This window comes from Schistocerca piceifrons, chromosome 2, assembly GCF_021461385.2.
Source record: "Schistocerca piceifrons isolate TAMUIC-IGC-003096 chromosome 2, iqSchPice1.1, whole genome shotgun sequence".
In the NCBI taxonomy this organism is placed as follows: Eukaryota; Metazoa; Arthropoda; class Insecta; order Orthoptera; family Acrididae; genus Schistocerca; species Schistocerca piceifrons.
In genome coordinates, this window is record NC_060139.1 from 752,178,422 (window position 1) to 752,195,038 (window position 16,617).

A 16,617-nucleotide genomic window follows, 5' to 3' on the forward strand; every position below is an offset into this window, starting at 1 on the left:
GAGCCAATGACAAATGTGCGAAGGTATTTCATACAATGGAATCTTGGTTTAAACATTGATGGTGTGTTACGGTATTTGTAACGTATTATTCGTTTACCTCTTTCCGCCATAGGCAGTGATAGTGTTACCTGGAAGCTAATACCGTTCCTTGTCAGTTAACAACAACATGCACATTCGGGTCTCACAATAACTTTTCTGCTTGTCCGTACGAAATACCCAAATACGTTTCCCGCTCCCTTAAAACAACCAGTGTCATGGCAACTAATAACGTTGTGCGTTCTTCTGTTGCAGGCATTTTTCACTGGCTTTCATTAACTTTTTACTTAGATTACATTCAACGTTTTATGACTCCCTCCTGAATCCACAAACTTGTTTTTCTACAATTACAGTAAAATTTAGCATTCTGAAGACAAAATATTGTTGCCTATATATCCACTTGCAGAGACACCACCAGTCTGAAGAAGTCCAACAATGACTCTTACTAAAGAGAATTACTTCGCTCCAAGCTAACATACGAGAAAACTCAATGACTGCAGTGTCTGTTCAAAGCCACGTTAGATCTATTGTACAGAATTTGAAAGCGCTGCAACAGCGCTACCAATAATCCCAAATGAGATCGCAATACAATACGTGTTTCAGTCACAGATATATGTTGTCACGAATAGCCTGAAAAACCCCTGGAGGCTATTCAATAACGACAATAAACCGAACGAAATAGATTCGCTCCATCAACCACTCCGGTACGGACGAACTCACGGCTGAAATTCATTGTGCACGGAGTAGCCGTTCTCACAAACCAATGTACGTGGTGCAACATTTCAGTTTCCATGTTTGCTGTTCGCATGCCATCCTCTGCGAAGGAAGTGAATCAGCGTAGTTGCGATTCGTCATACTGCGTTTTTGCACATCAACAATTCATCAATATATTACATCCAGTTTGTCAGGTCTTTCGATTTAAATACAAAGTAAGACAAAATGAATAGTTTACTGGAACCTGCATCGATATGAAACAATCAGACTAGTTATCAAGTACAAAATCTGAACGCCATATTTCTTCGATAGATACAATCCTATTAGAACTGATAAGCTGTTGCCTTTCCCGGAGCTGACAATTAGTTTACCGAGCATGTTATAAGGGGGCATACACCTGAATATGAAATCCGAATGGTTTTAATTTGAACGTTTAGGCCATACAAACAACTGAGAGAAGTGAAAGTTGCCAAAATGGCCAGAAAAATGGAGGACGAACCGGGAATCCAACCTTAGATGAGAATCATATTAACATTAACTTACTGATGATATTGGCGGATGAGCTCGGCGGTTGTGACTGAGTTACTTCAATAAATATACAAATCAGCCAATGTTTTAAAAATTTTCTTTATGCAAAAACTCGTTTCGGGTTTCTACCAATCTTCAGTTATCGTAATACTATTATATATTCAACATTATATGGCAGCTGCAAGGTTTATATGTTGAATGTATAACAATATTACGTCAGTTGAAGATAGTTGCAAATTACATTACGAGTATGAAAGAAGTTATATAAAAAAAGATTGGTTACTTCATTTCTTCACGGAACACATTTTTCCAAACAGCAAAGAGAATATCAGAATACAGGAATACGTAATATACTGACATTAACGGCATGCTGGCCGCTTCCGCACGATAATGACTTCATTTGGAAGAGTATCCCATAAGCGTATTACCTACGTAACAATTTGTCGCAGACAAAGTGTAAATGTAATTAAATTTGTTGAAATTACACCCTTGTCCGAAGACACAACTGTCGCTTCACAAAAAGAAATTAAGCGATGATGATACGGCTGCAAACATAGAAATAAATCTGTTTGAGGAACATGGAGAAAGATGGTGGACAGCCTCGCTTGTTTAAGTAGCACAAATTTCCTCAACTTCCTCTGTGTTGCAATTCGGTATTAATCCTTAAACTATGTAACTAACCTAAACACACTTTATGTATATATGAATCATTACACTGAACTATTATTGCCTAGTCATTCGTTCAAAGCCGAACGTCGGATGCGCTTTAATAGGTGTTACTTAAGTGAAGTAGTGACCCCATGTCTCATTCACAAAAAAAGTTCAAAACATTTGATTCTTTTAAAATAATCAAAACATTGCAGGGAGTTTTGTTTCTACATTCGCTGTTGGTCAACTTACCACACATGCGGCACCCATTTTGCACTATGCTTTCTCATATTTAATTGTTCATATTAAACGTAGCATGTGTATCATCTGATAATCATACGGCTTCGGCTATTTCAAACATCTTTAATCACCCATTGCTCAACAGCGTGCACTTACTTGACATTCTCATTAGCTGCTGCAGTTTTGGAACGTCCTTCACGTGGATTATCTTCACAAGAAATACGGTCAAGCTGCATTTCTGCTGCTCATTTCTCAACTGTTGGAAACGAAGATGCCGGCTCCTTATAAATCCCCACCAAGTTTGGTTGGATTTCCGTTGGCGGTTTCCGAGACAAAGTACTTTATAACAGCACCGCATTCTAGTCTACCCATCTGGACAAAACATCAAAACAAGACTATTATACCTCTGTGCCAAGCAGGAAACATTTCACCTTGACCTAGCAAAACGATGCTGCTAATGCGAAACGTTTCCACTTTGTTTCCCTCCTTCGCAAAGGATAAATACAAACTCAGCAACGTATTTAAAGTGCAACAACTACAACTCATCAAGAAATGTCGCCAAAGACGACAGCAGGCTATAAATTCTGAATTCAGGCTTCGTAAAGTGTGAGAAACGTGTTGCGTAAAGCCGTCCATTAGGGCGGGGGCAGAAGCCTGCCGCATTTCAAAGCGTCGCTTCTTATTTGACTGAGCGGAACGCAGCGTCTCTTGTACTAGAAATACAAAGGTCGCTCTCTGCATTTACTGTGCCACTTTAGAACCGAGATTATGGTACTGCGGGCCGCGTCTCCACTGAAGAAATACGAAGATAATTTCTTTTTCATCAGCTGAAAGATTTTAAGAATACGAAGACGACTGTAATAATGTTACAAAAATTAGCCGTTAGCGTCTGTACACACGAGCGATAAAGGAAAGAGGCAGTTTCGTTTGGGGGAAGGAAAGCAGCCGTAAACTCTCCCAAAGAACCACTTCGGCATTCGCCTCACGTGATTTAGAGAAACCAAGTAAAACCTAAATCCAGGTAAGCAGAGGGGGTTTCTACATTTCTGTATATCTTGCAACACAAAATATGTTTATGAGTACTTCTAACGCTTTCAAGATGGACATTAAGTAGCTGATTACACACCAGACAGGGGTCGACTATCTACAGGTGCAGGATACGCAAAATCGAGCAACTGCGACAAAGCTTCATGGAATTTCGATAGCTGTCTCTGACACTGATGTCATTGGAACTGAGAATTAGCAATGACGACTTCAACACCAAAATTTACCAAGAACTGAGCAAGATTAAGAGTCGTTCGCGATTTGCACCGCACAAATTGACTAACGAGCAGAAGGCAGCCAGTGGATACTGCTATAGTTTTTAATGAAACGTGTGACCGAAGCATCATCACAATCAATGAAACCTGGTTGTGGTGCACAGCTGTCTGTATCCCTTTTTGACAGGCATGCAAAAACGGTGTCATCACCAACGCAACGATAGAATACAACACAAAAGTCTTCTATGTACTTCCAGCAGCTTCAAAATTGCCGTATAAAGTGTATGTATTATGGCCAGTGGATATTATTTTAGAGGCTATTACAAGTATTTTGTATGTATACCTTGTTTCCCGTGTTTCATATAAAGATTAAGAAAGGTTTGGATTTCGAGATTCCATGAAGAAGAGGTGTATCTCAACTGTGACGTACGTGACGGCACATTAAGGAACGATTCAACAATAACAAATCCTTCTCAGATAACTTTACATACTGATCTCGCGATGATGAATGGTCTAGCGCCAAACGCGGTGACGTGTGTTGCGATCAAAAGGTATGGTCCATAAATTAAGCTTGAATTAGTCTGCAAGAAATTTGAGTGGAACGAAAATACACTACAGAAAAACCAAACTCCAGCATCCGTTATTTATATGAAGTAGTAATAGAGAGTAGAAAAAAAGGATTCATAGCGCCATAATATGGAAGAAATACGAGCTACATACGAAGCAAATAAAGCGCTGAACCGAAAGTAACTGTGTTTTAGGACGAAGCTTTCGCTCTGCACCCAAGTGTGCGCTCTTCTGTACTACACTATGAAGAAGTTTGCTGCTGAAAGATAGGTTATTTGTTAATACCATCGTACCGGGGCGGGAAACATGCAACAACGTCACGATGACGTCGACGAACACGATTAGCGCGCACAGTTTCTTGAATTACGTCGTATTATGTACCTGTGCTATTCTGGATGGTCATATAGAAGAAATGCCCAACAATTTTCCGAGAGGTTGCGCCTGTGTATCAGCGTGTTAATTTTTCATTTTTCAATAGCGCACAGTCGAATCTTCTCGGCTCATGAGTATGTAAATCAAGGATTCTGTTTCAGCATAGGAAATTTGTTCTTCAATCAGGTAGTGGAAGACTATTTCCCTCCCACACATAAAGTGATACGAAACTCGGCGAATACTTTTCTGTGTACGGCAAGTTAAAACTGGAACGAGGATCTAGTAAATAATTCTAGGTGAATTCATTACAAAATTAGTGGTGAACATCTTAAGCACGTATCATCATATAAATATTTTTGGGGGGTCATAGTAAGGAGCGACACGAAATAAGACGATCATGTGAAAGCAGTATAAGGGAAATTGAATAAAAGACAGATTTGTTGGAAGAACTCTGGGAAAACGCAAAGCATAACTGTAAAGGAAATCACATACGAGATGATAGTTCGACCAATTCCGCTCTTCCTGTTTACGGAGAAGGCAGAACAGCAAGCGTCGAACGATTTCAGAGACGCGCAACCAGAATTTTAATAGGTTCTTGTAGTCCATAAGAAATTGTTGAGAGAAATGCTCGCGGAATCTAGGTGGGAATTGTCGGGAGAAAGACGACGTACTCTCGCGAACCTCAAATGAGTAAGTTTAAAGAAACTATATAAGGAGAAGACAGTGCAATTATTATGGTGTAACGATCGTATAACAAGCGTGGGTTTCGTGGGAATAAGATAAGACAGATTAGGACACGTACAAAGGCATACGGACAATCCACAATTGGAATATGACACAAAAATAATAATATTTGAAAGATGTAGGATTCTTCATGTTCTGTACAGTGGCTTGTTTAACGTATATACAGCGACGTTGACATAAGTCATGGGGTACTGATAGGCACATATACAGATGGCAATAGTACAGCGTACGCAAGGTATAAAAGGGAAGTGCACTGGCGAAGTAGTCATTTATACTCAGGTGACTGCTGCGAAAATATTTTCGGTGCGATTATGGCTGCAGGAGCAGAATTAACAGACTTTGAACGTGGAATGGAAGTTGGAACTATACACATGGCACATTCGATTTCGTAAATTATTAGGTAATTTAATATTCCGAGTTCCACAGAGTCAAGAGTGTGTCGAGAATACCAAATTTCAGGCATTATCTCTCACCACGAAAAACGTAATGGCTGGCAGCCTTCTATTAACGACCGAGGGCAACGCAATGTGGCGAAATCTGGCGTTAATGGGATATGGCAGCAGGCGACTGATGCGAGTGGCTTTGCTAAGAGCACGACATAGCCTGCAACACATGTTTTGGGCTCGTTAAAATATCGGGTGGACCCTAGGCGATTGGAAAACCGTGGCAATGGTCAGATGAGTCCCGATGTCAGTTGGTAAGAGCTGATGGTAGTGTCAGAGGGTGGCGCAGACCTCACGAAACCGGGGACCCAGGTAGTCAACAAGGCACTGTGCACGCTGGTGATGGCTCCATAGCAGCATATGCTGTGTTTAAGCCTACTTGGAATGGACTGGGTCCTCGGGTCCAACTGAACCGATTATTCGATTACTTGGAGGCAGCCATTCATGGACTTCATGTTCGCCAACAACGATGGAATTTTTATGGATGACAAAGGGCCACGTCACCGGGTCACAATTCTTCGCGATTGGTTTGAAGAACATTCTGGACAGTGCGAGATAATGATTTGACCACCCATCGAACATTTATGGGACATACTCCAGAGGTCAGTTCGTACACAAAATCCTGCAACAGAAACACTTTCGCAGTTATGGACGTCTATAAAGGTAGCATGGCTCAATATTTCTGCTGGGGAATTCCAACAATTTGTTGACTCCATGCCACGTCGAGTTGCTACACTTCAGCGGGAAAAAAGAGATCCGACACGATATTAAGAAGTATCCCACAACTTTCGTCACCTCGGGATGTATTACCTGGGGAGGAGAAAACAACTTAAACGGGGCAGGATAACCAGCCTGTCTTTTACGCGCATCCTTCTAGTGTGCAGATAGTGACCGAGAGGCAGTGGAATTTTAGTGTCGCAGAATGGAGTAAAGCGACCACGGCTGGAACTCGGTTATGGCGCAACGTAAGTGAACGAGTCGCGGCGCTGGAGCGCGCTACGGCGCCATTTAGCGAGCGGAGACGGCGCCGTGGCGCGATAATGCCGGTGAAGTTCCGCTAATACTGTTTCAATTAGGGCTTCCTCCCTGGAGACAAAGCGCTTAACGGTAAATAACAGGGTCGCGTGATGGATGGGCCGCCGCCACCAGCGCTAGGCACCCCACTGTCACGCCCCGTCTGCCATACTAAGCCCTGAATGGATAACACTATTAAATACTGAGGGAAGTTGTTATACAACAGTTTACAATCTGAAAAAACTCACCGCCTCTAGTTTTTCGACACAGTCTTCCTAATTCGCAGCTCCGCATCTGTTCACCAGTTTGTGAATGACTCCTCGAGGAAGTGAATCAACGAACATAATCAATTTTTGAAAACAGCATGTTCTACAACATCACAGTCGTGGCCTCGGTGCCTGCTTCACACACGTGCCATCTGGATTCTTCCACCCTACAGCAGTTTCTCAGAACTCCGAAGGTGAGAATTAGTGATACAGTATGTCCCTGGTTGTCGGCACCCACCTGGTCTTAATTTACGTAACTTTCTTCGATGTCACCATTTCTTCACAGTAACTATTCCTTTGTTCACGCCCCTTCAGTTTTCTATGTCTTTCATTTTCTGACCTGTCTATTTTTTGCCGCCCCCCTCTCAGCTATATCACATACAATGCACTTCGTTTTTCACTCTTATTAACTCGTGCACGATGTTTTGGCAGTAATCCCTGTCCGTATTATCCTCTTTTCCACCTTTAAGCTCTCACGTTTGCAAATCTAGTCCGGTACAGTCCCCAATAATCAGGCTTTCCTTCTCATCTAGTACTGTAAATCTTTTCTCACCCAGGATTCTGGGCGATTTTTCGAACTCTACCCCCTTTCCTACAACTCTGCAGTCCTTTTGCTTCACCCCTCTTCCTTCCCCTTCAACACTTCTGCCAGAAGAGGGAATCACTGTCTCCGAAAGTTTGCAAACGTTAATACCTTTCTTATGTGTGTTCTCCTGCCGCTGCTTGGTGAGTAGATCTATCTTAGAGAAAATCGGTATTCAGCCAGCTTGCTGTCGCCTTCGTGTAAAATTAATACTTAAAAACATCATAGACGTACGTTCAAAGAACCAAGCAGGTGAACATTCAATGGGATCATACTGGGAGCATTTAATTGATATTTCGAAAATTCCAGTGTCCACACTGTGCGCAGCGATATGATCGTAATGGACCAATAAGGCACTGCCTATCAGGCTTCCGCAATATCACAAGCAACATTAGCTTAAATAAAAGTAACAGAGGACCAAAAGCTAGGCGTAGGCGGATAAACTATTACCTTTACGTGCCTTTTAAATTATAGCAAGCACTTTGACCTCGCCGACTTCAACATTTTAATTCCGAACTCACTGGCCTAACTTTTTCTCCAGTGCAGTGAAAAGGTTTCGCCAGCACATCACGGCTGCCCAATAAAATGTCAGGTCCGAGACTACGAAGTCGGTTTGGAGACAGGTTGTATCAGGCTCGGTATTAGGTCTTATATTCCTCTTAATGGTCGTCAATGACGTGTCATCAGTTCAACCACACTACAAAAACATAACGTTAGCTGGTGATGTCAGTTATAATTAAGTGTGACACCAGTTAACATAAGGATAGTTATTGTCAATGATGAACTGTGGATATTACCAAAATGGGCACAGAAAATAGGGGTTAAACCTCTCTGCTAACTTCCTCTATCCATTAGCCCGAAATTTCGGGGATCTTTAGTCCTAACTAAAACAAATATAAATTTAAGAGTAATAACAGCTACAATTAGCAAGATAACATGTCATCAACCCACAAAAATATAAAAAGCCTTTCCGTTTGGACCTGAAAGAGAAACTTCTACAAACGCTGACCCCTCCAGTTGTTCAATAATGCAATGGAGATCGATGTTTTCACCATATTTCGTCATCTTCCGCACAGCTAGCCTTGCTACGTGCCGCCAGGTGTGAATATTTCCATAAAACTCATTTTCTCCAACAATGCTAAAATCAGTAGAAACACTCGCTCCTATCGGAGCAAAATCCTGTTTTGTACAACTCCATCACACAGCTGCTTTTTCTAAGTCCTTTCTGGTGGTAGCAATCTGAATTTGGAATGATCTTACTCAGTTTGTCATAGGAGTGAATCACATCTCCTGCTTGAAAAGGAGAGCTATGTATAAAAGCAACATAATCCCTGCTTTTGTTTGTTTGCTTTTGTTCTACTACAAAAATCTAAAAATACTTTTCGTATTTTCTACCCTTTCCATTATTATTGGTAGCAGTAGTAGTAGTAGCAGTAGTAGTAGCAGCAGTAGTGGTGGTGTGGTATTATTGTTATCAGTTCTTACTCAGTATTGGTATTCCAAATGGCCTCACATACACTGATGTGCCAAAACATTATGACCATTGCCCATCGCGACACTGGATGCCGGCAGGTGGCGTTGCGGGAACGTGGCGCGATAACAAAAGTATGTAAAGGGAGCAGACACGGGTGGGGGATCAACCTGGCGAAGATATGGGCTGCAAGTGGGGAAATCTATTGAGATAAGCAGCTTTGTCAAAGGGCAGATTATTATCACGCAGAGCCTGTGAACGAGTATCTCTAAAACGGCGAAGATGGTCGGTTGTTGACGTGCTACTGTCCTGATGATCTACGCAAGGTGGTAGGAGCACAGTGAAACTACCACCAGGTGCTAAATGGTTGGGCGTCTACGACTCTTCACACAATGTGGGGTTCGGAGGCTTGTCTGCTGTGTAAAAGAGTGACTTGTGACATCTCTGCGAAAGAGCGCAAAGCCAGTGCACGCGCATTTCGAAGCGCAACGTTCATCGTACATTGTTGAACATGGAGCTCCGCAGCAGACCACCCCGCACGTGTTCACATGTTGACCCAACGACATTATCGATTGCGATTGAAGTGGGCACGGGACCATCGGGATTCGACCGTCGATTAATGATGCAACATGTCGGCTCTTGAGGTAGTCAAACTTTTGCTACACTAAGTCGATGGTCGTCTACACAAACGGCATCATCGAGGTGAACGGCGGCTCGATACGTGCAGCGCGCCACGGGCGCATGCTGCAGGAAGCAGTGTTATGCTATGATAAACATTTTCCTGCGCTTGCATGGGACCTGTGGCAGTAATCGAAGACACGCTGATAGCTACGAACCACCTGCATCCCTTTATGCTTGATGTCTTCCCCGACGGCGATGTCATCTTTCAGTAATATAATTGTCCCTGTCTCGGAGCCAGAACCATGCTACAATGATTTGAGGAGCATTACAGTGAACTTACGTTGATGTCTCGGCGACCAAATTCGACTGGTGTAAATCCTACGGAACGGTTCTGGGTCGCTAACGGGCGCCTTTCAACCGTGTATGCAAATTAGCGGCCCATTACTTATGGGAACTACATGACCTGTGCATAGACATCTGATGCTACATACCTCCACAAACGTAACGAAAACCTGAGGGATCCCTGATACGCAGAATCAGTGATGTATTTCGTTCCAAAAACAGACATACAAGCTATTACGCAGGTAGTCATAATGTTTTGGCTCATCAGTGTATATCTAAATAAATTCTGAAATCGGCTTCTCACTTCATTTACTACCGATACGGTTACTGTTTAATTGTTATCATCATTTAAGTAATGCGTAAAACCCTGCTACAATATAACAGAGCGCCAGATGGCTAAAGTCCGTCCAGGTTAAATGAATAAACGTATAAACTAATTTATAGGTAAATCTGCCGTGTTTCAATTAAGGTGGTAGCTTCAGCGTCCTTACCGGCATGTCACCCTTTCGAACGCAAATCATAGTTTCTCCCATTCTTTCTGTACAGCAGAGTGGGCAGCTGACATCCCAAAGGACAGCCAACCAATCTCCGCTAGGTGGATTGAATTTATGGTTAATTGTGGGCACGGATCGGTTCTCTCTTACCTAAGAAAGACTCTTCAGAAGGCAGAAATCATGTCTTTCAGGAGAACAACGATCCAAATGTCACTGAGAAATAATCTACATCAACACAGAGTTGCCCTGTAAAACATCGACAGGAGTACCTCGGAATATCCTAAGTCATCATGCACTGCACACAGAGCGATCACCCCTGTCGAATTGCGTGACCGTTCCTACATCACAAACATTCCGAAGCTAAATTCCACTGTTAGTTTAAAAAGAAAACCACAAATATTTTTTTGTTATTTTACGAATACAATGTATTAAGAATGGGGCGTTCATGTATTGTTAACTACATACATCAAAAAAAGTTTTGCACCACCTCGGTTCCGAGAATAGATCTACATTAACATCATTTCCGCCCTTTTTATTGCTCATGAAAACAAAACACTGCATGTTGTACCACCGTACAACGAGACATTCAGAGGTGGTGGTCCAGACTGCTGAACACATCGGTACCTCTAATACCCACTAGCACGTCCTCCTGCATTGATGCAATCAGGTCACTGTTGGTCCAGATTGTCCCACCCCTCAACGGTGGCTATGACCCCTCAGAGTGGTTGGTGGGTCACGTCGTCTGTAAACAGCCCTTTTTAATCACTCTCAGGCATGTTCGATAGGGTTCATGTCTGGAGAATATGCTGGCCACTCTAGTCGAGCGATGTCGTTATTCTGAAGGAAGTCATTCACAAGATGTCCACGAGGGGGGCGGGAATAGTTGTCCATGAAGACGAATGCCTCGTCAATATGCTGCCGATATGGTTACACTATCGGTCGGAGGATGGCATTCACGTATCTTACAGCCGTTACGTCGCCTTGCATGACCACCAGGGGCGTATGATGGCCCCACATAATGCCACCCCAAAAAACAGGGAACCTCCACCTTGCTGCACTCGCTGCACAGTGTTTCTAAGGCGTTCAGCCTGATCGGGTTGCCTCCAAACACGTCTCCGACGATTGTCTGGTTGAAGCATATGCGACACTCATCGGTGAAGAGAACGTGATGCCAATCCTGAGCGATCCATTCGGCATGTTGTTGGGCCCATCTGTGCCGCGCTGCATGGTGTCGTGGTTGCAAAGATGGACCTCGCCATGGACGTCGGAAGTGAAGTTGCTCATCATGCAGCCTACTGCTCACAGTTTGAGTCGTAACACGACTTCCTGTGGCTGCACGAAAAGCATTATTCAACATGGTGGCGTCGCTGTCAGGTTTCCTCCAAGCCACAATCCGTAGGTAGTGGTGATCCACGGCATGAACGAGGCATGTCATAGTTCCGGTCTTTCTCTATCTCCTCCACGTCCGAACAACATCGCTCTTGTTCACTCCGAGACGCCTGGACACTTCCCTTGTTGACAGACCTTCCTGGCACAAAGTAATAATGCGGACGCGATCGAATCGCGGGTTGGGTTGTTTGGGAGAGGAGACCAGACAGCGAGGTCATCGGTCTCATCGGATTAGGGAAGGAAGGGGAAGGAAGTCGGCCGTGCCCTTTCGAAGGAACCATCCCGGCATTTGCCTGCAGCGATTTAGGGAAATCACGGAATTTAATCGCGGTACTGACCGTCCAAGTATGGTTGAACTACAGACAACATGAGCCGTGTACCTCCTTCCTGGTGGAATGTCTGGAACTGATCGGCTGTCGGATCCCCTCTTTTTTTTAATTTTTTTTATTGATCTCATTTTGTTCGTTGTATCTGCTCGGGGCGGACGTCGCAAGACACCCGTTTCAGTTCGTCGTTGATCCATTAACTCAGTTTTTTTTTTTTTTTTAATTACAGAGGGCAGCTAACCCTCTGACCGAACACGCTGAGTTACCGTGCCGGCATTTTTTTTTTTTTAATTTGTTCGTTGCATCTGCTCGGGGCGGACGTCGTAAGACATCCGTTTTAAGTTCGTTGTTGATCGATTAACTCAGTTTTTTTATTACAGAGGGAGTTAACCCTCTGACCGAACACGCTGAGCTACCGTGACGGCTATCCCCTCCGTCTAATAGGCGCTGATCATGCATGCTTCTTTACATCTTTGAGCGGGTTTAGTGACATCTCTGAACAGTCAAAGGGACTGTGTCTGCGATACAATATCTACAGCCAACGTCTATCCTCAGGAGTTCTGGGAAGCGGGATGATGCAAAACTTTTTTGATGCGTGTATTACACAAACCATGGAAGGACGTTGTAGGCTGTTTGTAAATTGATTATTTTTTTAATGCACTTTCTTCAAAATAAATGAAGTATGTGTATACCTCACGAATCCATTATCGTCGCAAAAATATTCTTTGTTGACTTTTTAGGACCACGAAATGCAATCACATCGCTTAATACAGTACTTTGCAGGATCCATAGTATTTATGAATTACTAGACATAATTTTCTTGCACAGAAATTCCGCCGGGGTATCGTGTATAATAACCACGTGAAGGAAGAGTGAAGGAAAAACATAATGCACTCCATACACAGATGAGTGTTACCAAAAGTCACTTGATAAAGCAAGAACCATTGTCATAGCAATTTACCGCGAGTGAATGGAATAAGTTTGTTTCCAAATAAGATATACAGCGTATACCGCTGACATTTGCACTGCTATGCAGATATTTTTAGTACAATACAGTTACAGAGATGAGAAATCAAACGAAATGCAATTACTCCCGAGAGAGCTAAAGGAGACCACGGGTACCACCTACCAACAAACTCAGAAAATATCGCTGACCAACCTCCGAAATTTTGCCAGTGGAGTTTGGGTTCACCACGTGTATAGGATGTTTCTAGAATTTTCGCTACTGTTTCAATTGATTAATACAATATCGACAGTAGCGGTGCCTCATTTCACCTACCGACAGCAACACAGTAACTCTACACTATGGGCTGGAACCGTCGTAGAAATAAACGAACGCAGTAGAACGATAAAAACGTTAAATCAGTCCACATGATAGCAGTCCCTGCAATCGTAGCTCGTTGGTGTTCTGCGCAACAATGGCTTTATTGCACTGTTTTCACCGAACGTAATGCCCAGCTGAGCGTGTAATACGTGTACGCAACGTATGTAAGAGTAAGGTGGCACGCTGCCACTGTTGTGTAGAGAGATAATAGAGTGGACAAGGGAACTTAACCGGCCAGTCTGACATTCGCATTTATTTCGGTGACACTACAGAAAGAAGCTCGCCCTCCGGGATCTCGCAGCCCACAGCCGGCAGTGACAACACGGCCGCAGGCGCCCCGGTGCAGCTGCTGCGTGGTTGTGCTGAGGCCGTCAACGCAGATATGCAGCTCCTGCGCGCGCTTGTGTGTGTGTGTGTGTGTGTGTGTGTGTGTGTGTGTGTGAGCGCGCGCGCTCTTGGCGGTTATTTATGAGTGCTTGGCGAGGAAACAATAGCGGCCTGTCTACAAGCAAAGGGGGCGACGTTTCTCTACGCCAGCCTACGGTTCGGCCGGCACTTGTAATTGTCCCTGACACAGCGTTCTACTGAATGACATTAGCAGCAGGGAAGTGTCGTGACACATCTAGTTCCAAGACTGTACCTGAATGCGTTTAAAATGGGGCTACACCGAATTACGCATTATTCCACTTCTGCCAAAAACTAGTCATCACGTTTTCCGAAATAGCGCACCGTTCTTACATCAACAGGTTGCTCAGAAAGTTTCTGTTGCGCTATCCCTTAAACAAGAACTTTGTGTCTTTGTACTTTTGGCCGGCCGGAGTGGCCGAGCGGTTCTAGGCGCTTCAGTATGGAACCGCGCGACCGCTACGGCCGCAGGTTCGAATCCTGCCTCGGGCATGGATGTGTGTCATGTCCTTGGGTTAGTTAAGTTTATGTAGTTCTAAGTTCTAGGGGACTGATGACCTCGGAAGTCAGGTCCCATAGCGCTCAGAGCCATTTCGTACTTTTGGTTTCATCCAATCTCCTGTTTATTGAATAGACAGCGCCTCCTTTTACTTGCCTTACTTGTACCAGCCGACTTCAGATTTGTTTTGAGAGCACAACTTCAACACTCTCAGTCTCGTCTTTTTCTGTAGGGCGTCGTAGCGAACAGATACGTTACTTAACCTACAATTAAAGTTAGCGTGATATTTCATCCATACAATTCCCAGCACGCCAGAGCGCGAATTAGGGAGCCAAGCGCAGCGTTATATCCTCCACCGCGGCCATAGGCGCCTGCGAGTTACCGACGCTGGTCGGCAGCAAAGAGATACGCTTACACACGCGGCGACTGTGGCGAAGGCGCACAGACATTCGATTGGTTTATCGATTTCAGCGAAGACGGCACCATGACGACTTCTCCGCAGTTTCACTATCCCAAGAGCCAGATTCCATGCTTTGTCCAAATTAAAACCATTATCTCTATTTATTAAATTATTATCTAATGTATATAGCTTCCTTGAAGATAGAATTCCAAAAGGAAGAGGTGGATGTTAGAATCTTAACATCACAGTAGTTCATGGAATTCCCTGTATCAGTACAAAGTTCGGCCACAGCTGACTTGTCTGGCTGTGATAAGCATTTATCTTCGATGTACCACACATCCTGAGGATGGCCGGACGATACGCAGCCGAAATATCAGTGGAAGTAATTTTATTTGCGCGCCTGCATGTCCGAAATTTAATGGACTATTCATTCCGCCGTAAAAAGATGATATCTAACTATTGTAAGTGTTTTGAAGCCAACGGCCTTGCCCCAGTGGTAACACCGGTTCCCGTCAGATAACCAAAGTTAAGCGCTGTCGGGCTGGGCTAGCACTTGGATGGGTGACCATCCGGTCTGCCGAGCGCTGTTGGCAAGCGGGGTGCATTCGGCCCTTGTGAGGCAAACTGAGGAGCTACTTGATTGAGACGTAGCGGCTCCGGTCTCGTAAGCTGACATACGGCCGGGAGAGCGGTGCGCTAACCACATGCCCCTCCATATCCGCATCCAGTGCTGTGGACTGAGTATGACACGGCAGCCAGTCGGTACCTTTGGGCCTTCATGACCGGTGCGGGAGGAGTTTTAGTTTTAGAGTTTTTCAATTCTTTTGACTTTACCTACTCCTAATGCAGATATTTTATATTTTTTCACACTGCAACCAGCGGAGTTGGCAGACGGTTGTGAAGAGATGTAATGATCGTACGTGAACTGCGGTCACTAATTTGTCCTTGCTTATTGCAATCAGTGGCCCTGAGATTAAAAGCCGATCATTTTAATGTATCTTGCATTCATTTCATGCAAGAGATGTTACGAATATCTGAATAATGATGTTGTCACTCTTTGCCCTGGATTTAATGATTAGATGGTAGGTGGAAAGGAAGCCAGCTCAGGTATCTCTTTTTAATGTCACTTTCGTGAGCTTGTATCTTTCCTTTCCATGGGTTAACTCCAGGTGGACCATACAATCCGCATCCTGTTTTTCACACCACCTTCAAATTTTTGTGGTAAGATCCTATGGGACCAAACTGCTGAGATTATCGGTCCCTAGGCTTACACACTACTTAACTTCAACTAACTTACGCTAAGGACAACACACACCCCCATGACAGAGGGGCCACCATCTTAAAATGATGTGTTATCCTCACAGTCGATCACTGTTAAAGTAAAAGCGACCTCAATGCGTTTTTATTCAGTCCAGCTAATCGTCTTGTTCTGAAACTTTCTCACCGCTCATGTGAAATTCAGTATAAAAAGACAGCGTGAGACAACGGAGCAATAAGGATCTTTCACCAATGACATACTCAAAATGGTGGATGTAAAGCAGCCAACAAAATCCAATATGCTTCAAATATGTGCCTTAACGACAGAAGGACATGATAACCAATTGCCATATTCTGACTGAGCACAAATCCCAAACCACGACATTTTCGAACCTGTTGTTACAACCTACATTCCAAAATAATAATTTAGATGTAATCAGTGTTTTGTTCTATACTGTCATATCACGGCACACAAGCAATACTTCATGGGACAAAAAAAAATGGTTCAAATGGCTCTGAGCACTATGGGACTTAACATTTGTGGTCATCAGTCCCCTAGAACTTAGAACTACTTAAACCTAACTAACCTAAGGACATCACACACATCCATGCCCGAAGCAGGATTCGAACCTGCGACCGTAGCAGTCCCGCGGTACCGGACTGAGCGCCTAGAAC

General features: G+C 43.8%; 1 protein-coding gene and 1 pseudogene across 1 annotated transcript in view; one reads left to right on the plus strand and one right to left on the minus strand.

Annotated features, from left to right (window-relative positions):
• Positions 1 to 16,617, minus strand: part of LOC124775823 (RNA pseudouridylate synthase domain-containing protein 2-like) — a 1,015,654-nt gene that overhangs the window by 840,032 nt on the left and 159,005 nt on the right. The gene's annotated exons all lie outside the window — the stretch shown is intronic.
• On the plus strand, positions 15,161 to 15,278 carry LOC124778851 (annotated as a pseudogene).